The 14,643-nt window shown below is 41.5% G+C and overlaps 1 protein-coding gene across 1 annotated transcript in view; it reads left to right on the top strand.

Moving 5' to 3' along the window:
- Positions 1-14,643, top strand: part of LOC125462785 (tyrosine-protein phosphatase non-receptor type 3-like) — a 220,406-nt gene that overhangs the window by 173,208 nt on the left and 32,555 nt on the right. The window lies entirely within an intron of this gene.

Genomic DNA, 14,643 nt, shown 5'->3' with positions numbered 1-14,643 from the left:
CCCTTCATTTTATAAATAAAACTAATAGGTACCAGAAACACAATCTGTTGGGAAACAACAGGTTTGTGTTTTTTGCTTGTGCTCTTCAAGTCAGGGAAAAATAAGAGATCATTTTGTTGTGATCAGTTGTCTTACAAAATCATGTTTTCTTTTGAAGGGTTTTGAACTGCCATTTCATGATGTTGATCTTGAAAAAGAAATAAGATTGCTTCGCCAACAAAGAATTAGTGAAATGGTAGAGCTACTGCCAAGTGATGATTCCTTGTCTAAAATGCATTGATCTGTATGATTTATTTCACTTTCTGTTCTTTTTACCAAGGACTCAAATATAAATATCTTTGTCTGTAAGGTTGAACAAACTCGTACGCCGTACAGGAACTTATTTTGGCTCTGAAGTTTAATTTAAATTCCATTAGGTAAATTCCCACCAGCATCCAAAGAGCAGTGGATGTATACAAGTATTGGTACTAATTATACCTGTAATAGATTGATTTGAACAACTATCAATTTAGGTAGCACTGTAGTATCAATACTTCAATTGTTAGCTCGCAAAGGCCTAATTTTATTTTAAAAGGCCATTTACAGGATCTGATGTTGCTGGGAAGACAAGATTTATTACTTTTGAGAAAGGGTGTTGAGTTCCCTTTTTGAATCACTGCAGTCCATTGGTTGATACAGTCTTGTTGGTTATGGAGTTGCAGGAGCAGTTGGACCCAGAGACCAAAAAGAATGGAATTACAGAATTATTACAATGCAAAAGGAGGCCATTAACCATCATGTTTGCATTAACTCTTCAAATGAACATTTCATGGAACCATCCAGTTTCATTTTGAATGCTTCAATTGTATCTGGCACCACCACTTTCTCAGGCTTTCCAGACCATAACCACTCTGAGAGAATTTCCTCATATCACTTTTGCTTCCTGGACTAATTATTTCACAGACATGCTCTCTCAACATGTTCACAAGCCAAAATATATTCTCCCTGTTTACTGTGTCCAAACTTCTCATGATTTTGAAGATTTCAGTCAGATCTGTTTTCGGCCTTCTTTGTTGTGTGATATAGAGGGAAACTTACAGGTGTATTGTGTTGTATGTGTCTGTTGGCCTTGTGCTTTAAGGTTTGGAAATCATGAGGAATGTTTTGTTGTAGTAGTCTTGGCAAGTTGCTTTGTTCTAAGTGCACAGAGCTCAGTTTGACTGTTGCTGGAGCTGTGCTCGCCTAGGCAAAGTAGAGAGTATTCCTTCACATTGTTGTTAGGTGCCTTGTGAATGTTAGAAACGCGTCTGAGATTCGAGAGTTAAGTTTTCTGGGTCTTCAAGCTGTTCTGGTTTTGTAGTCGTAGTATTTATATGGTTTATCCAGTTAAGTTTCTGATCAGTAGTGTTCTCTTGATGGTGGGGAATACAGCAATGAATGTCATGTCAGTGGAAAGTCGTTAGACATCATCTTTTCTTGGAGATGGCTATTTACTAGGACTTCTTTGTATGCATATGTTTCTTGTCCTCTATCAGCCCAAGGTTGAACATTGTCCAGGTTTTGCTGCAGGCAGCCACAAACTGTTTCATTACTTAAGAAATTTCAAATAGAATAGGGATGGTATGGTGGCTCAGTGGTTAGCACTGCTGCCTCACAGCGCCAGGGACCCAGTTTGATGCCGCCCTCTGGCAACTGTGTGGAGTTTGCACATTCTCCTCTTGTCTGTGTGAGTTTCCTCCCAAAGTCCAAAGATGTGCAGGTGGGTAGATTGGCCATGTAGAAATGCAGGGTTATAGGGATAGAATGGGGAGTGAGGTCGAGTTTAGGTGGAATGCTGTTCAAAAGGTCGTTGTGGACCCAATGGGTTGATTGGCCTGCTTCCACACTGTAGGGTTTCCCTGATGTGTATAACTAAACACTGCGCACTCATCAACAAACATTTCTAATTCTGACTTTGTTAGCGGGAGCTGCATTGTTAAGGCAGTGGAGGATGTTTGGGCTGAGAATAGTATGCTGAGGCTGGGTTGAGGCTTCTTTTTAAGCAAAAACCCTTCTTTGTGGTATGTGTAGTCATCCGGTATGAAATTCCCTGCACCCCTTCCCTGATGCTCTCTTAGGCAGTCATTTTGACATCCCTCTCAAATTCACCTTTTCTGCCCATGTTTGGGCTAAGGCAGCAATGAATCTGAAGCAGTATGTTTCCAGGTACTTTAGAAAGTAAAAGAGGATGCATATGGGAAGAGGCGAGGGATATTTGGAAATTTGGACGCAGCTGCAAAACGGTAATCAAGGAATAGATTTGCAAAGATTGCACTTTATATTTCTTAAAAATATTTAATATTCAATTTATATCAAATCTTTTGACATAGAACAGGGTTAATTGCTTATTTCATCGTTATGCACCTTTTTTAAAAAAATTGCTTATGGAACCAGCTCTGCAAAGAAACATTCTATATCCTAAGAACCCTCTGAGTGGGGAAATAAAATTCTGTTTATCTCTCCAATTGATTATTTCCTAATGTATTTAAATCTATGACCTGTGGTTATTAACCCAGTTGCCAGAGGGAATAGTTTTTTCCCTAATCTAATCTATCAAAGTCTTTCATTATTTCAGATATCTATTGGATTAACTTTTAATCTCTTCTGTTTCCTGGAGAGCAGTCATCACTTTCGCAATCCCCCCTCATAAGCAAAGTCTTCCATCTGTGGCGACTAATTGTAGCTGGTGCTGTTGGGATTACCAAGCTGCCCGACACCCAATTAGCTGTAACTTTCTAAGGTAGGGCTTCCTCCCAAGATAGCATTAATTACTTCAGTGGCTGTTCGCAGCACTGAATTGTTGTGAGACAGCCACTGGAGTTAGATATGGGCCCTCCCATTTTTTAGTTGTGTGTGAAGAACTGTGATGCCCCATAAAGCCCAGCTCGTAGAAGCATTGTAATGCAATTTGAATTAGTAAAAATTTTAAATTACCTCCTTCACACAAGAAGTACTGCAAGTATATGTACCATAAGTGCTGCATTGAAATTGTTCACTCCATTACTTCCATTCTTTAAGGAATAAGAAAAGATAACAAAAGAAAATCTAAAAATCAGTGATTTGAAAAATTAACAACTGAAATGCACTCATCCCCCAAGTCACAATCACCATCCGCACTGCCATATTCTGATTAACTCTTCTGTCTATCAGTTTTAGCTATGGTTTGTATATTTAGGTACTCCTTCATAGGTTTTGTTTTCCTTACTGCATCGCAATAAGCCAGTGGTGAATTTCAGAGTACTAAGAAAAAGAAAAATATATCCTCTTTACCACAGAATTTCAATGATTTATGGTTGCAATGAAGAAAGGACAGTTTGGATCTTAAGTATTGAAGTGTAATTGAAATTTCCTCAAACCATGCAATTTGAGAGCAATGAGCCATGAAGATGCTGTTGATGCTGTCCTTTCTGTAATACATCAGAGTGCACATTCATTTTCAAAGATCACAAATAACTTCAGCTGTGTGACAGTTAATATTAATTTATAGAAATCATTTGGTGTAATTTATAATTAATCTGCGTCAGTGACAGTACATCTTTTTACATGAATAATGACAGTGACACCAGCTAAAAATATCCTGTCATTTAGTTTTTATGAAGAATAAAACCATAAACCATGAAAGACTGTTATTTCTTTAACTGGAAGACAGCCATGAATATTTGGTGATTATGTGCAAAACTTAAGCAGCATGAGTCACTAGGAAATTGGCATATGTGGAGTTCTCTAATCATAAACACATCTTTGCAGAATGTTGCAATTGATAGGTATGTATGTGATTTTAGACATGCCCTTGCAATAAAGGCATAATCAAGCTGCTATTTGTGAATATTAGAAAATTTCACGGGAAAAAAACTTAAATTCATGAAATTTAGATATGCACAGAATTTCCTAATCATACTTTTTTGTTTAAGGGTCTACTTATTGGTTCTCACTATTTTTGAGCAAAGTTGTATGCTGGAATGTCTGACAGATTTGTTGGTGCCACGAAGAGGCAATCTTTCGCGATTTTGTGATAAAGATGCTATAATAATTTTAATTTTTTTTAAATTGGGTACCATTTAATGATTGCTGTCTTGCTACATTGCACCACTGCATTGTCTATAAAATAAAACATAATATATAACCAGCAGAAATTACTAAACTAAACCAAAGAATCCAATTCAAGTGTAAACTTTCCTTTCACAATAAGATGGTCAATTTTACAGGTAAACTGTATATAATTGAAATCATTGCATTTGAAGTAAAGTAGTGCTCATTGAGGAACTATGATTTTTGGAGTCTAGTGTCAGTAATCTTTTAAGCAGCTGTACTGCCAAGTTAGGACTAATGTTAAACTTCTGGATTAAATGGAAAAAAACAATCTCACTGAAGTCAAGAGAAAATGATTAAAAAGTAGAAAACTTGAACAACAAAGGAAATATTTTTGGGATGTGGGTGCCACAGACAAGGCCAGGATTTCTTCACCCATCCTTAAAAGTAAGAGTCTTGAAGTATCATTTCAGAAGGCAGTCAAGAGTCAGCCTAGATAGACCTCTGATTTAAAGAATTCTACACAACATTCCAAACCAATGATCACTACCATCTAGCAAGACAAGGCAGCAGGTACATCAGAACACCACCAGCTGCATATTCTCCTCCAAGTGTCTCAACCATCCTGAGTTGGCAAAATATCCCCATTCTTTCAATGTCACTGGGTCAAAATCCTGGAACTCCTTCTATAATGGCATCTTACGATGGACCTGTTTTTCTGAGATTATGCCTTCTGGTCCTAGGCTGTCCCACAAACGGAATAAAACCTCTCTGCATCTACCCTATCAAGCCCCCTAAGAATATAATATCAATGAAGTTACCACCAGAACAGCCAACATATTTATACATTAGAAGGGGGTCTCCTTAGTGTCAAGCTGATACGTGACAAGAGGGACAGAATATTGTAAGTCTGCACTGCCCTGACTCTGACAGTTCAACTGCCTCAAGTTCTATAGACCCTTTTCCTACCAGGTAGCTTCAGCAATTGTCTTTTCGTAAATGTGGGATATGTTTTCAAGATCTTGGTGTTAACTGTAGTGAAGAACCTGAGAGTAGAGGAATAGGATTTGGTACAAGAAAAGGTCAAACTGAGTTCTGCTGCTTCGACTGATCAGAAGGCTCTGATCAATTTGCTCTAGCAGGGTCTTCAGGATTGCAATGCTATTCCCGGAAGAACACATCACTGCAGAGAGGAATGGAGCTTGCACCAGAGGGAAGTGGAGATTGTAAACTTGTACTTTGGCTTTGAGAGGGTGCTGAAGATGTCTATCTGAGCACATGGATTACTGGCATCCTAGAAAGAGAAGAAGCAGCCTGCTTTGCCAAAGAACCCTACTATTCATGGAACATTTCACCTGAGAAGTGTGTTAGTGGTTTTGAAAGCCTCAATCATAATCCCTGTGCAAAGTCCACCCCACACCTAGATTTTGACATGAGTAACAAATGCTAAATGACAATGTGATACCTAAGACTGCCAGCAAGTCACTGGGTCAACCTATCTCATCTCATCACCAACTGCCTTTACTTCTGCCCTCCAGTTTACCTTCAGGACTTCCTCTTATATGGCTGCAGTTATAGTCCCAGTTGTCTACCTCTCCCTGAAATAGCGGTCTTTGCTGTAATGGAAAAAGACACCGTTGCAAGTAGAAGAAGTGAGTGCTGTCTTTCAGGGTGAAATTGGCTATTTTATTGTCTGGAGTGTTTGATAGAGTTCTGGGGGTATTTTGGTGACTGCTAAGGCCAATCTGTGCCTAGAAGATTCTGCTGCAAATAAAACTGAAAACCATAGAGAATTGAGTTTTGGACAATGGCTGGCCCCGAATTTCCTTTCCTATCTTTACACTTTCTCTTTACCAGTGATATGCAGCTTCATAATAACTGAACAGAATGAGATACCTCCTGGGCAACGTGCTATAGAGGCTGACTTTGACCTCTATAGCTTAGAGAAAACATTGCTCATTGTTCCTGAGGTAACTAAACTTTTTCCTGCATTGGCCATAACATCCTCAAGCAGCACATTTTGGATGATAGCCATTCCTGCTTTGTAGTGGTGTCAGCCTCCTACCATCTTAAGGGAAATGAATTATTTTGCTGTCACTCGATCATTCATCATCTCTAGGGAGCAGTCTTTCCAAGGGTTCCACTGGTAAAGCAGTTCCATACTCCTTCACATTGATTAAAAGCTGTAATCATTACTGATATTAGAACCCCTGCTGGTGTTCTGTTAAAATAGAGATTCTTCATCACGTATTTCAGTATATTCATGCTCCCTAATTGGAGAATCTGAAGGCGGAATGGTAATTAGTTTGTTCCAGAAATGGACAGAGGCAAGGCATGCAATATATGTAGTCAAGTTCCTGGTTCAAATACCATTCAGCCAAGGAATAAATGGACAAGACTTTTGTCCTTTGTTTCTTGGGAAGTACTTGCTGAACCTTGGAAGTGCGTAAGAAAAGGATAATTGGGTTGTAAATGAGGAGAAGTCACTGGAGGAGTTGGGTGGAACAAGATGCTAATATTTAGTGCCTTACAGCTTTGCTATAGAGTCAAACAGCACAGACCATTTCAGTCCAACCAGTGCATGCTGAACATAATCCCAAACCAAACTAATCGTGCCTGCCTGCTCCTGGCCCATTTCCCTCCAAACTGTTCCTAATCGTATATCTATCCAGATGGCTTTTAAACATAATTTAACCTGCTTCCACCAGTTCATCAGGAAGTCCACTCTACATGCAAACCACCCTCTGTGTAAAAAGTTTGCCTTGTGTCTTTTTTTAAATCTCCCTCCTCTCTCCTTAAAAATGTGCCTCCTAGTCTTGAAAAAGGAGAAAAGACAATTACCATCAACTCTATTTGTACCTCTCATTATTGTATAAGCTTCTACCAGGTAACCCTCAACCTCCTATGCTCTAGTGAAAAGTCCCAGCCTATCCAGCCTTTCCTTATCACTCAAATCTTCCATATCAGGCAATATCTCAGTAAATCCCTACTGAACTCTCTCTAGCTTGATAATATCCTTCCTATAACTGGATGACCAGAACTGAACACAAAATATTCCAGGAGAGGCCTCACCAATGTCTTGTACAACTTCAACATTATGCCCAAAAACCTGTACTCGAAGGACTGATCAATGAATGCAAGTGTACCAGATGCCTCTTCAAACATCCTGTCTATATGTGATGCAAACTTTAAAGAATAATGTACCTGCACCCAGAGGCCCTTCTGTTCTACATCACTACCCAAGGCCCTACTCTTGTTTATGGCACCAAAATACAATACCCTGCATTTATTCTGCTTCAACTCCTTCTGCCCATTGACCCATTTGTTCAAGACCCCTAATAATCTTAGAAGACCTTCTTCAATGTTTACAATGCCACCAATGTTGGTGTCATCCATTAACTTACAGACCATGCCTTCTGTAGTCTCATCCAAATCATGTATATAAATGACAAGCAAAAGAGAACCCAGAACCAATCCCTGCGCAACACAGCGAGTCATAGGTCTCCAGTCCAAAAAGCAACCCTCCACCATTACTGTGTCTCCTGCCGTTAAGTCAATTATATATCCAATTGGCAGGCACATCCTGAATCCCATGTGACTTAACTTTAGTGACCTTAATTAGTCTACCATGCAAAACCTTGTCGAAGGCTTTATTAAAATCCAAATAAACAATATTTGGTTTGCCATCATCAACCTTTTTGGAAACTTCCTCAAAAACCTCAATCAAGTTTATGACACGTGATCTTCCTTGCACAAAACCATGCTGACTATCCCTAATCAATTTTTGCCTATCTTCTTTAATCACCGCCAACAATTTACCCACAGCTGAAGCCAGACTCTCAGCTCTATAGTTCCTTGATTTCTCCTTACAAAGTTTCTTAAACAAAGGTAAGACATTAGCCACCCTCCAATCATCAGGCACCTCACCCATAGTTATAGATGATGCAAATATTTCTGCAAAGGGTCTCATAATTTCCCCTCTTACTTCCCACAACATTCTGGGATACATTAGATCAGGTCCTGGAGATTTATCTACCTATGTTCTTTAAGACCTCCCGAACTTCCTGTTCTGTAATGTGAACAGTTTTAAAACAAAGTTTATTTCTCTGCATTCTCTAGGCTCCATTTCTTTCTCCACAATAAAAACTGACACAAAATATTCATTTAGTATCTTTCCATCTCCTGGGGTTCAATGCAAAAACAACCTCCTTGATCTTTGAGGCCCAATTCCCTCCCTAGTTACCCTCTTGCTTTTAATTTATTTGTAGAAACATTTTGGATTGTCTTTTTAAGCTTATCTGCCAATGCTATCTCATATCCTCTCTTTGCCTTCTTGATTTCTCTTTCAAGAATGCCCCTACACTCTTTGTATTGATTAAGAGATTCAATTGAACCAATTTGTTTATCTCTTTAAAAAATCTTTTATTCTTTACTAGAACCTCAATACCTTTATTCATCCATTGTTTCTATATCTAAACAGCCTCACCCTTCATTCTAACAGGAACAAAATGCCTCTGAACTCTCATCATCACACTCTTGAGTGCCTCCCACTTGCCAGACATCCTTTTACCAACAGTCTATTCCAATAAACTTTTGAATGTTCTTATCCCATACCATTAAAATTTGCCTTATTCCAATAAAAAACTTTTGACTTTTATTGAAGGCTTATCCTTTTCCATAACCATTTTGAAACTAATAGAATGATGATCGCTAGACACTCAGTGTTCCCCATTTGTACTTCAGTCACCTGCCCTGCCTTATTGCTTGAAAGAAAGTCTAGTTTTGCTTCTTTTCTAGTAGGAGCATCCACGTAGATAAAGAAAATTTACTTGAACACGTTTGATAAATTCTCCACCGTCCAAACCTTTGACACTATGGTAGTCTCAGCCAATGTTTGGAAAATTAAAATCCCCTGTTATTTCCACCTTATGCTTACATATATCTGAGATCTCCCTACATTTTGTTTCTCAACTTCTCACTTGCTATTATAGTACAATACAATCGGTGATCTTTCCTTTCTACTTTGTACTTTCTACCCATGCATTTTCACTGGATGTTTTTTTCCGGAATATGTTCCCTAGCTACAGCAGTAACGTATTTCTTAATCAATGATGCCACCCCATTCCTTGCCTCCTTTTCTGACCTTCCTGTAGTATCTAAAACTGGGAACATTGAGCTGTCAGTCTTGTCCATTCTCTGGGCCAGGTTTCTGTAATAACCAGGACGTCCCAATTCCATTGTTTTACACATGTCCTGAGTTCATCAGCCTTAAGAGCCTGTTTCCACGCTGTAGGTAATCTAATCTAATCTTACTTTTTAAGATCCCTTGCACTGAAATAAATGCAATTTAGTTCTTCAGAGTTACCACATACTCTGACTGTCTCTTGTCTTTCTTTTTTAATTGCCACACTGTCCTCATACAGAACCTACCCTATCAATCATTCCATTTACACTGCTACTTAGAATTCTGCCCCTTGCCTTCTCTGTTAGTCTAAAGTCTCTCTTAATAGAATGAGCAAATCTCCCTGATAAGATTTTGGTCCCTTTCCAGTTTAGGTTAGACATAGAGATAATGGGACCTATCCTTTTTGAACAGGTCTTTTCTATCCCAAAAGACATTCCAGTTGTCCAAAAGCCTGAATCCCTGAATATTGATTTCATGTCCTTTAACCTTTTGTTCCTTCCCTCATTTAAGTTTGAGTAAACCAGAAATTACTACTTTTAATGTTTATTTTTTAATCTTCTACCTAACTTCTTAAATTCACTCTGTGCTGCTTTAATCTTTTCCTTAGAAATGTCATTCCTAACAATGTATACAATAATTTCTGGCTTCTCAATCTCATTTTTTACATTAAACTTGAAACATATATAAATGTCCTTAATCTTAGCATCAGGAAAGCAATAAGCCATTCTGAATTTATAGTAACTGCTGCAGAATTTCCTGTCTATGCGTGTTGTAATTCTATTAAATTCTATTTACTAATTCTATCAAATCTTGTCAAATGCTGCCTAATAGAAGAATTGTTCCAAGTGTCCAATAACTGGCCCACCCATTTTCCTCAGAGAGACTATCCCCTTCAGTTGTTCCAAAAAGTGAATATTTATTTGATACAGGAATAGCCACAGGAGAGTTTTGAACTAACTTCTTATCTTTCCTGTGAGTCACCTACCTAGCTAACTGATCCTGCTGAGTAATAACTTTTCTAAATCTACTCACCATCTCACTCTGTACCTTATATGGCCTTAGTAACATGAAGCCAACAAAAAAAAATGATGTTTCAATAATACCTTGTACATAAAATAAACTACCTTTCATTACCTACAGACAACAATGTTAAAATGGAAAAGAAATGTAAATTCTACATATCAAACATATAAAAATTAAATAACATCAACCACTTAGCTGACTGACTGAGTAAAAGCAACTTCTCTTCAATAAATTCCTCAAAGAAAACAAAACTTTCTCTGGAGCTGACCACATGTTGGACACTCTGGAATGAAATCGCAACTCCTCCTTTAAACAAGACACCTTTTGTCATGTTTAAAAAACATCCTCTAAAATACGTATAGACTTTTTCAGTTTCTGAGTTAAGAATAAAAAAACTCAGCCATTTACCTTAGACCCTTAAAATAAACTGCTTTTTTTAAAAAATCCATTTGAAAAAACTCATGATTTTTTGGTTTGGTTTTTTGTTTTCTTTGATGTTTTTCATTTTGTTTTATTAACAATCTATATTAGTAAACTATAATGACTATAATAACTGCAAAACTTTTTTAAAAAAAACTGTGAAAAGTCTTTAACTAAGCCTGCAATCCCAGGAGCAGCTGCAAAATCCACACTGCTCCAAGGCCAGTATTGTATTGTGTCTAAGATAATAAAATGTGAGGCTGGATGAACACAGCAGGCCGACTTCAGTGATAATAAAATGTGAGGCTGGAAGAACACAGCAGGCCAAGCAGCATCTCAGGAGCACAAAAGCTGACATTTCGGGCCTAGACCCTTCATCAGAGAGGGGGATGGGGGGAGGGAACTGGAATAAATAGGGAGAGAGGGGGAGGCGGCCCGAAGATGGAGAGTAAAGAAGATAGGTGGAGAGGGTGTAGGTGGGGAGGGGATAGGTCAGTCCAGGGAAGACGGACAGGTCAAGGAGGTGGGATGAGGTTAGTAGGTAGCTGGGGGTGCGGCTTGGGGTGGGAGGAAGGGATGGGTGAGAGGAAGAACCGGTTAGGGAGGCAAAGACAGGTTGGACTGGTTTTGGGATGCAGTGGGTGGGGGGGAAGAGCTGGGCTGGTTGTGTGGTGCAGTGGGGGGAGGGGATGAACTGGGCTGGTTTAGGGATGCAGTAGGGGAAGGGGAGATTTTGAAACTGGTGAAGTCCACATTGATACCATATGGCTGCAGGGTTCCCAGGCGGAATATGAGTTGCTGTTCCTGCAACCTTCGGGTGGCATCATTGTGGCAGTGCAGGAGGCCCATGATGGACATGTCATCAAGAGAATGGGAGGGGGAGTGGAAATGGTTTGCGACTGGGAGGTGCAGTTGACCAGCTCTTCCCCCCCCCCCCCCCCCCCCCCCCACTGCATCCCAAAACCAGTCCAACCTGTCTCTGCCTCCCTAACCGGTTCTTCCTCTCACCCATCCCTTCCTCCCACCCCAAGCCGCACCCCCAGCTACCTACTAACCTCATCCCACCTCCTTGACCTGTCCGTCTTCCCTGGACTGACCTATCCCCTCCCTACCTCCCCACCTACACCCTCTCCACCTATCTTCTTTACTCTCCATCTTCGGTCCGCCTCCCCCTCTCTCCCTATTTATTCCAGTTCCCTCCCCCAATCCCCCTCTCTGATGAAGGGTCTAGGCCCGAAACGTCAGCTTTTGTGCTCCTGAGATGCTGCTTGGCCTGCTGTGTTCATCCAGCCTCACATTTTATTATCTTGGAATCTCCAGCATCTGCAGTTCCCATTATCTCAGGCCTACTTCAGTTTTTGGTTTACATAAGTGACCAGGATCCAGAAATTTAAGACAAGGTGGTCAAATTTGTAGATGATGCAAACTATGAGGGAAAATTTATATGAATGGATAGAATAATTATGTAAAAGCACAAACTGTTACAACATGGACCAATCAGCCTTTCTACCTCTGAATTGGCAGTTCATTAAACAGTCAAAGATCGACAAAGTCACTCCCATGGCATCTAATTAGAGTCTTGAATAAACAATCCCAGACCTTGTGAATAATTAATTTCCAGACACCAGTTTAGTTACTCCAACAAAAGACTTGCTACTTAGTCAATAAACATTAGCTTTAGTAGAAAGAAAGTTAAGTGTCACGGTAATCTAATTAATGTCTGTTTGAAACCCAAAAAATCTATTTTCAGTTGCCATATCTCTCAGAGGTCAAATAGTCAGACAAATACAACCAAGGGATAAATAAAAGACGATAACAAAACTGGCCAGGTTGCTTAAATGGCTTTACTGATGCATTGTTTCACAACCAAGGATATGGACTCCTGGGTTGCGTTTTTTTATGGAACCAACGACCAGGGTTGTCACCTCCAGTTACCCAAGCAAGCACAGCAGTGCCTCTAACTCAGCTTTCTAATCTTTGAGCTCCCAGATGTGGTGTGGCACATTAGGAGGGGAGCTTTCAAATCTTCATGCTGTCTTGTCAGCATCGAAGTTTATCTCCCCCAGAAAACTATTTAAACAAAATAGTTTCAATTCTGGTTCCACCCTAATAGTCTGAACATCTTCCCAAGCCCTCAGTTACCATTCAACGATGGCCATCTGCTTGAACAAAGGGTTTCTTCAAACTAGCTGGAACCAATTCCCAGATACTAACCTCATTACTCAACAACTTATGCTATTTGTTTAAACACAATGTTCCCCCAGTGTCAGTGATAATGGGAACTGCAGATGCTGGAGAATCCAAGATAATAAAATGTGAGGCTGGATGAACACAGCAGGCCCAGCAGCATCTCAGGAGCACAAAAGCTGACGTTTCGGGCCTAGACCCTTCATCAGAGAGGGGGATAGGGTGAGGGAACTGGAATAAATAGGGAGAGAGGGGGAGGCAGACCGAAGATGGAGAGAAAAGAAGATAGGTGGGGAGGGGATAGGTCAGTCCAGGGAAGACGGACAGGTCAAGGAGGTGGGATGAGGTTAGTAGGTAGGAGATGGAGGTGCGGCTTGAGTGGGAGGAAGGGATGGGTGAGAGGAAGAACAGGTTAGAGAGGCAGAGACAGGTTGGACTGGTTTTGGGATGCAGTGGGTGGAGGGGAAGAGCTGGGCTGGTTGTGTGGTGCAGTGGGGGGAGGGGACGAACTGGGCTGGTTTTCGGATGCGGTGGGGGAAGGGGAGATTTTGAAGCTGGTGAAGTCCACATTGATACCATTGGGCTGCAGGGTTCCCAAGCGGAATATGAGTTGCTGTTCCTGCCACCTTCAGGTGGCATCATTGTGGCACTGCAGGAGGCCCATGATGGACATGTTATCTAAAGAATGGGAGGGTGAGTGAAAATGGTTTGCGACTGGGAGGTGCAGTTGTTTATTGCGAACCGAGCGGATGTGTTCTGCAAAGCGGTCCCCGAGCCTCCGCTTGGTTTCCCCAATGTAGAGGAAGCCACACCGGGTACAGTGGATGCAGAACGGGCAGCCCTCCGCTCCAACCCCAACCTCACCATCAAACCCGCAGACAAGAGTGGCACAGTGGTAGTATGGCGCACTGACCTCTACACCACCGAGGCCAGACGCCAACTCTCCGACACCACCTCCTACCGCCCCCTCGATCATGACCCCACACCCGAGCACCAAACCATCATCTCCAACACCATTCATGACCTCATCACCTCAGGGGACCTCCCACCCACAGCCTCCAACCTCATTGTTCCCCAACCCCGCACGGCCCGTTTCTATCTCCTTCCCACAATCCACAAACCTGCCTGCCCTGGTCGACCCATCGTCTCAGCCTGCCCCTGCCCCACCGAACTCATCTCCACCTATCTGGACTCCATTTTCTCCCCTTTGGTCCAGGAACTCCCCACCTACGTCCGTGACACCACCCATGCCCTCCACCTCCTCCAGTACTTCTAATTCCCTGGCCCCCAACACCTCATTTTCACCATGGACGTCCAGTCCCTATACACCTGCATTCCGCATGCAGATGGCCTCAAGGCCCTCCGCATCTTCCTGTCCCGCATGCCCGACCAGTCCCCCTCCACCGACACCCTCATCCGTCTAGCCGAACTCGTCCTCACCCTCAACAACTTCTCTTTTGATTCCTCCCACTTCCTACAGACTAAGGGGGTGGCCATGGGCACCCGCATGGGCCCCAGCTATGACTGCCTCTTTGTAGGTTACGTGGAACAGTCCCTCTTCCGCACCTACACAGGCCCCAAACCCCACCTCTTCCTCCGGTACATTGATGACCGTATCGGCGCTGCCTCTTGCCCCCCAGAGGAGCTCGAACAGTTCATCCACTTCACCAACACCTTCCACCCCAACCTTCAGTTCACCTGGGCCATCTCCAGCACATCCCTCACCTTCCTGGATCTCTCACAGTCTCCATCTCAGGCAACCAGCTCATTACTGATGTCCA

The sequence above is a fragment of the Stegostoma tigrinum genome, chromosome 2 (genome assembly GCF_030684315.1).
Source record: "Stegostoma tigrinum isolate sSteTig4 chromosome 2, sSteTig4.hap1, whole genome shotgun sequence".
NCBI classification, from domain to species: domain Eukaryota; kingdom Metazoa; phylum Chordata; class Chondrichthyes; order Orectolobiformes; family Stegostomatidae; genus Stegostoma; species Stegostoma tigrinum.
The sequence above is the reverse complement of the archived record's forward strand: the minus strand, read 5'-3'. Positions and strand labels throughout refer to the sequence as shown.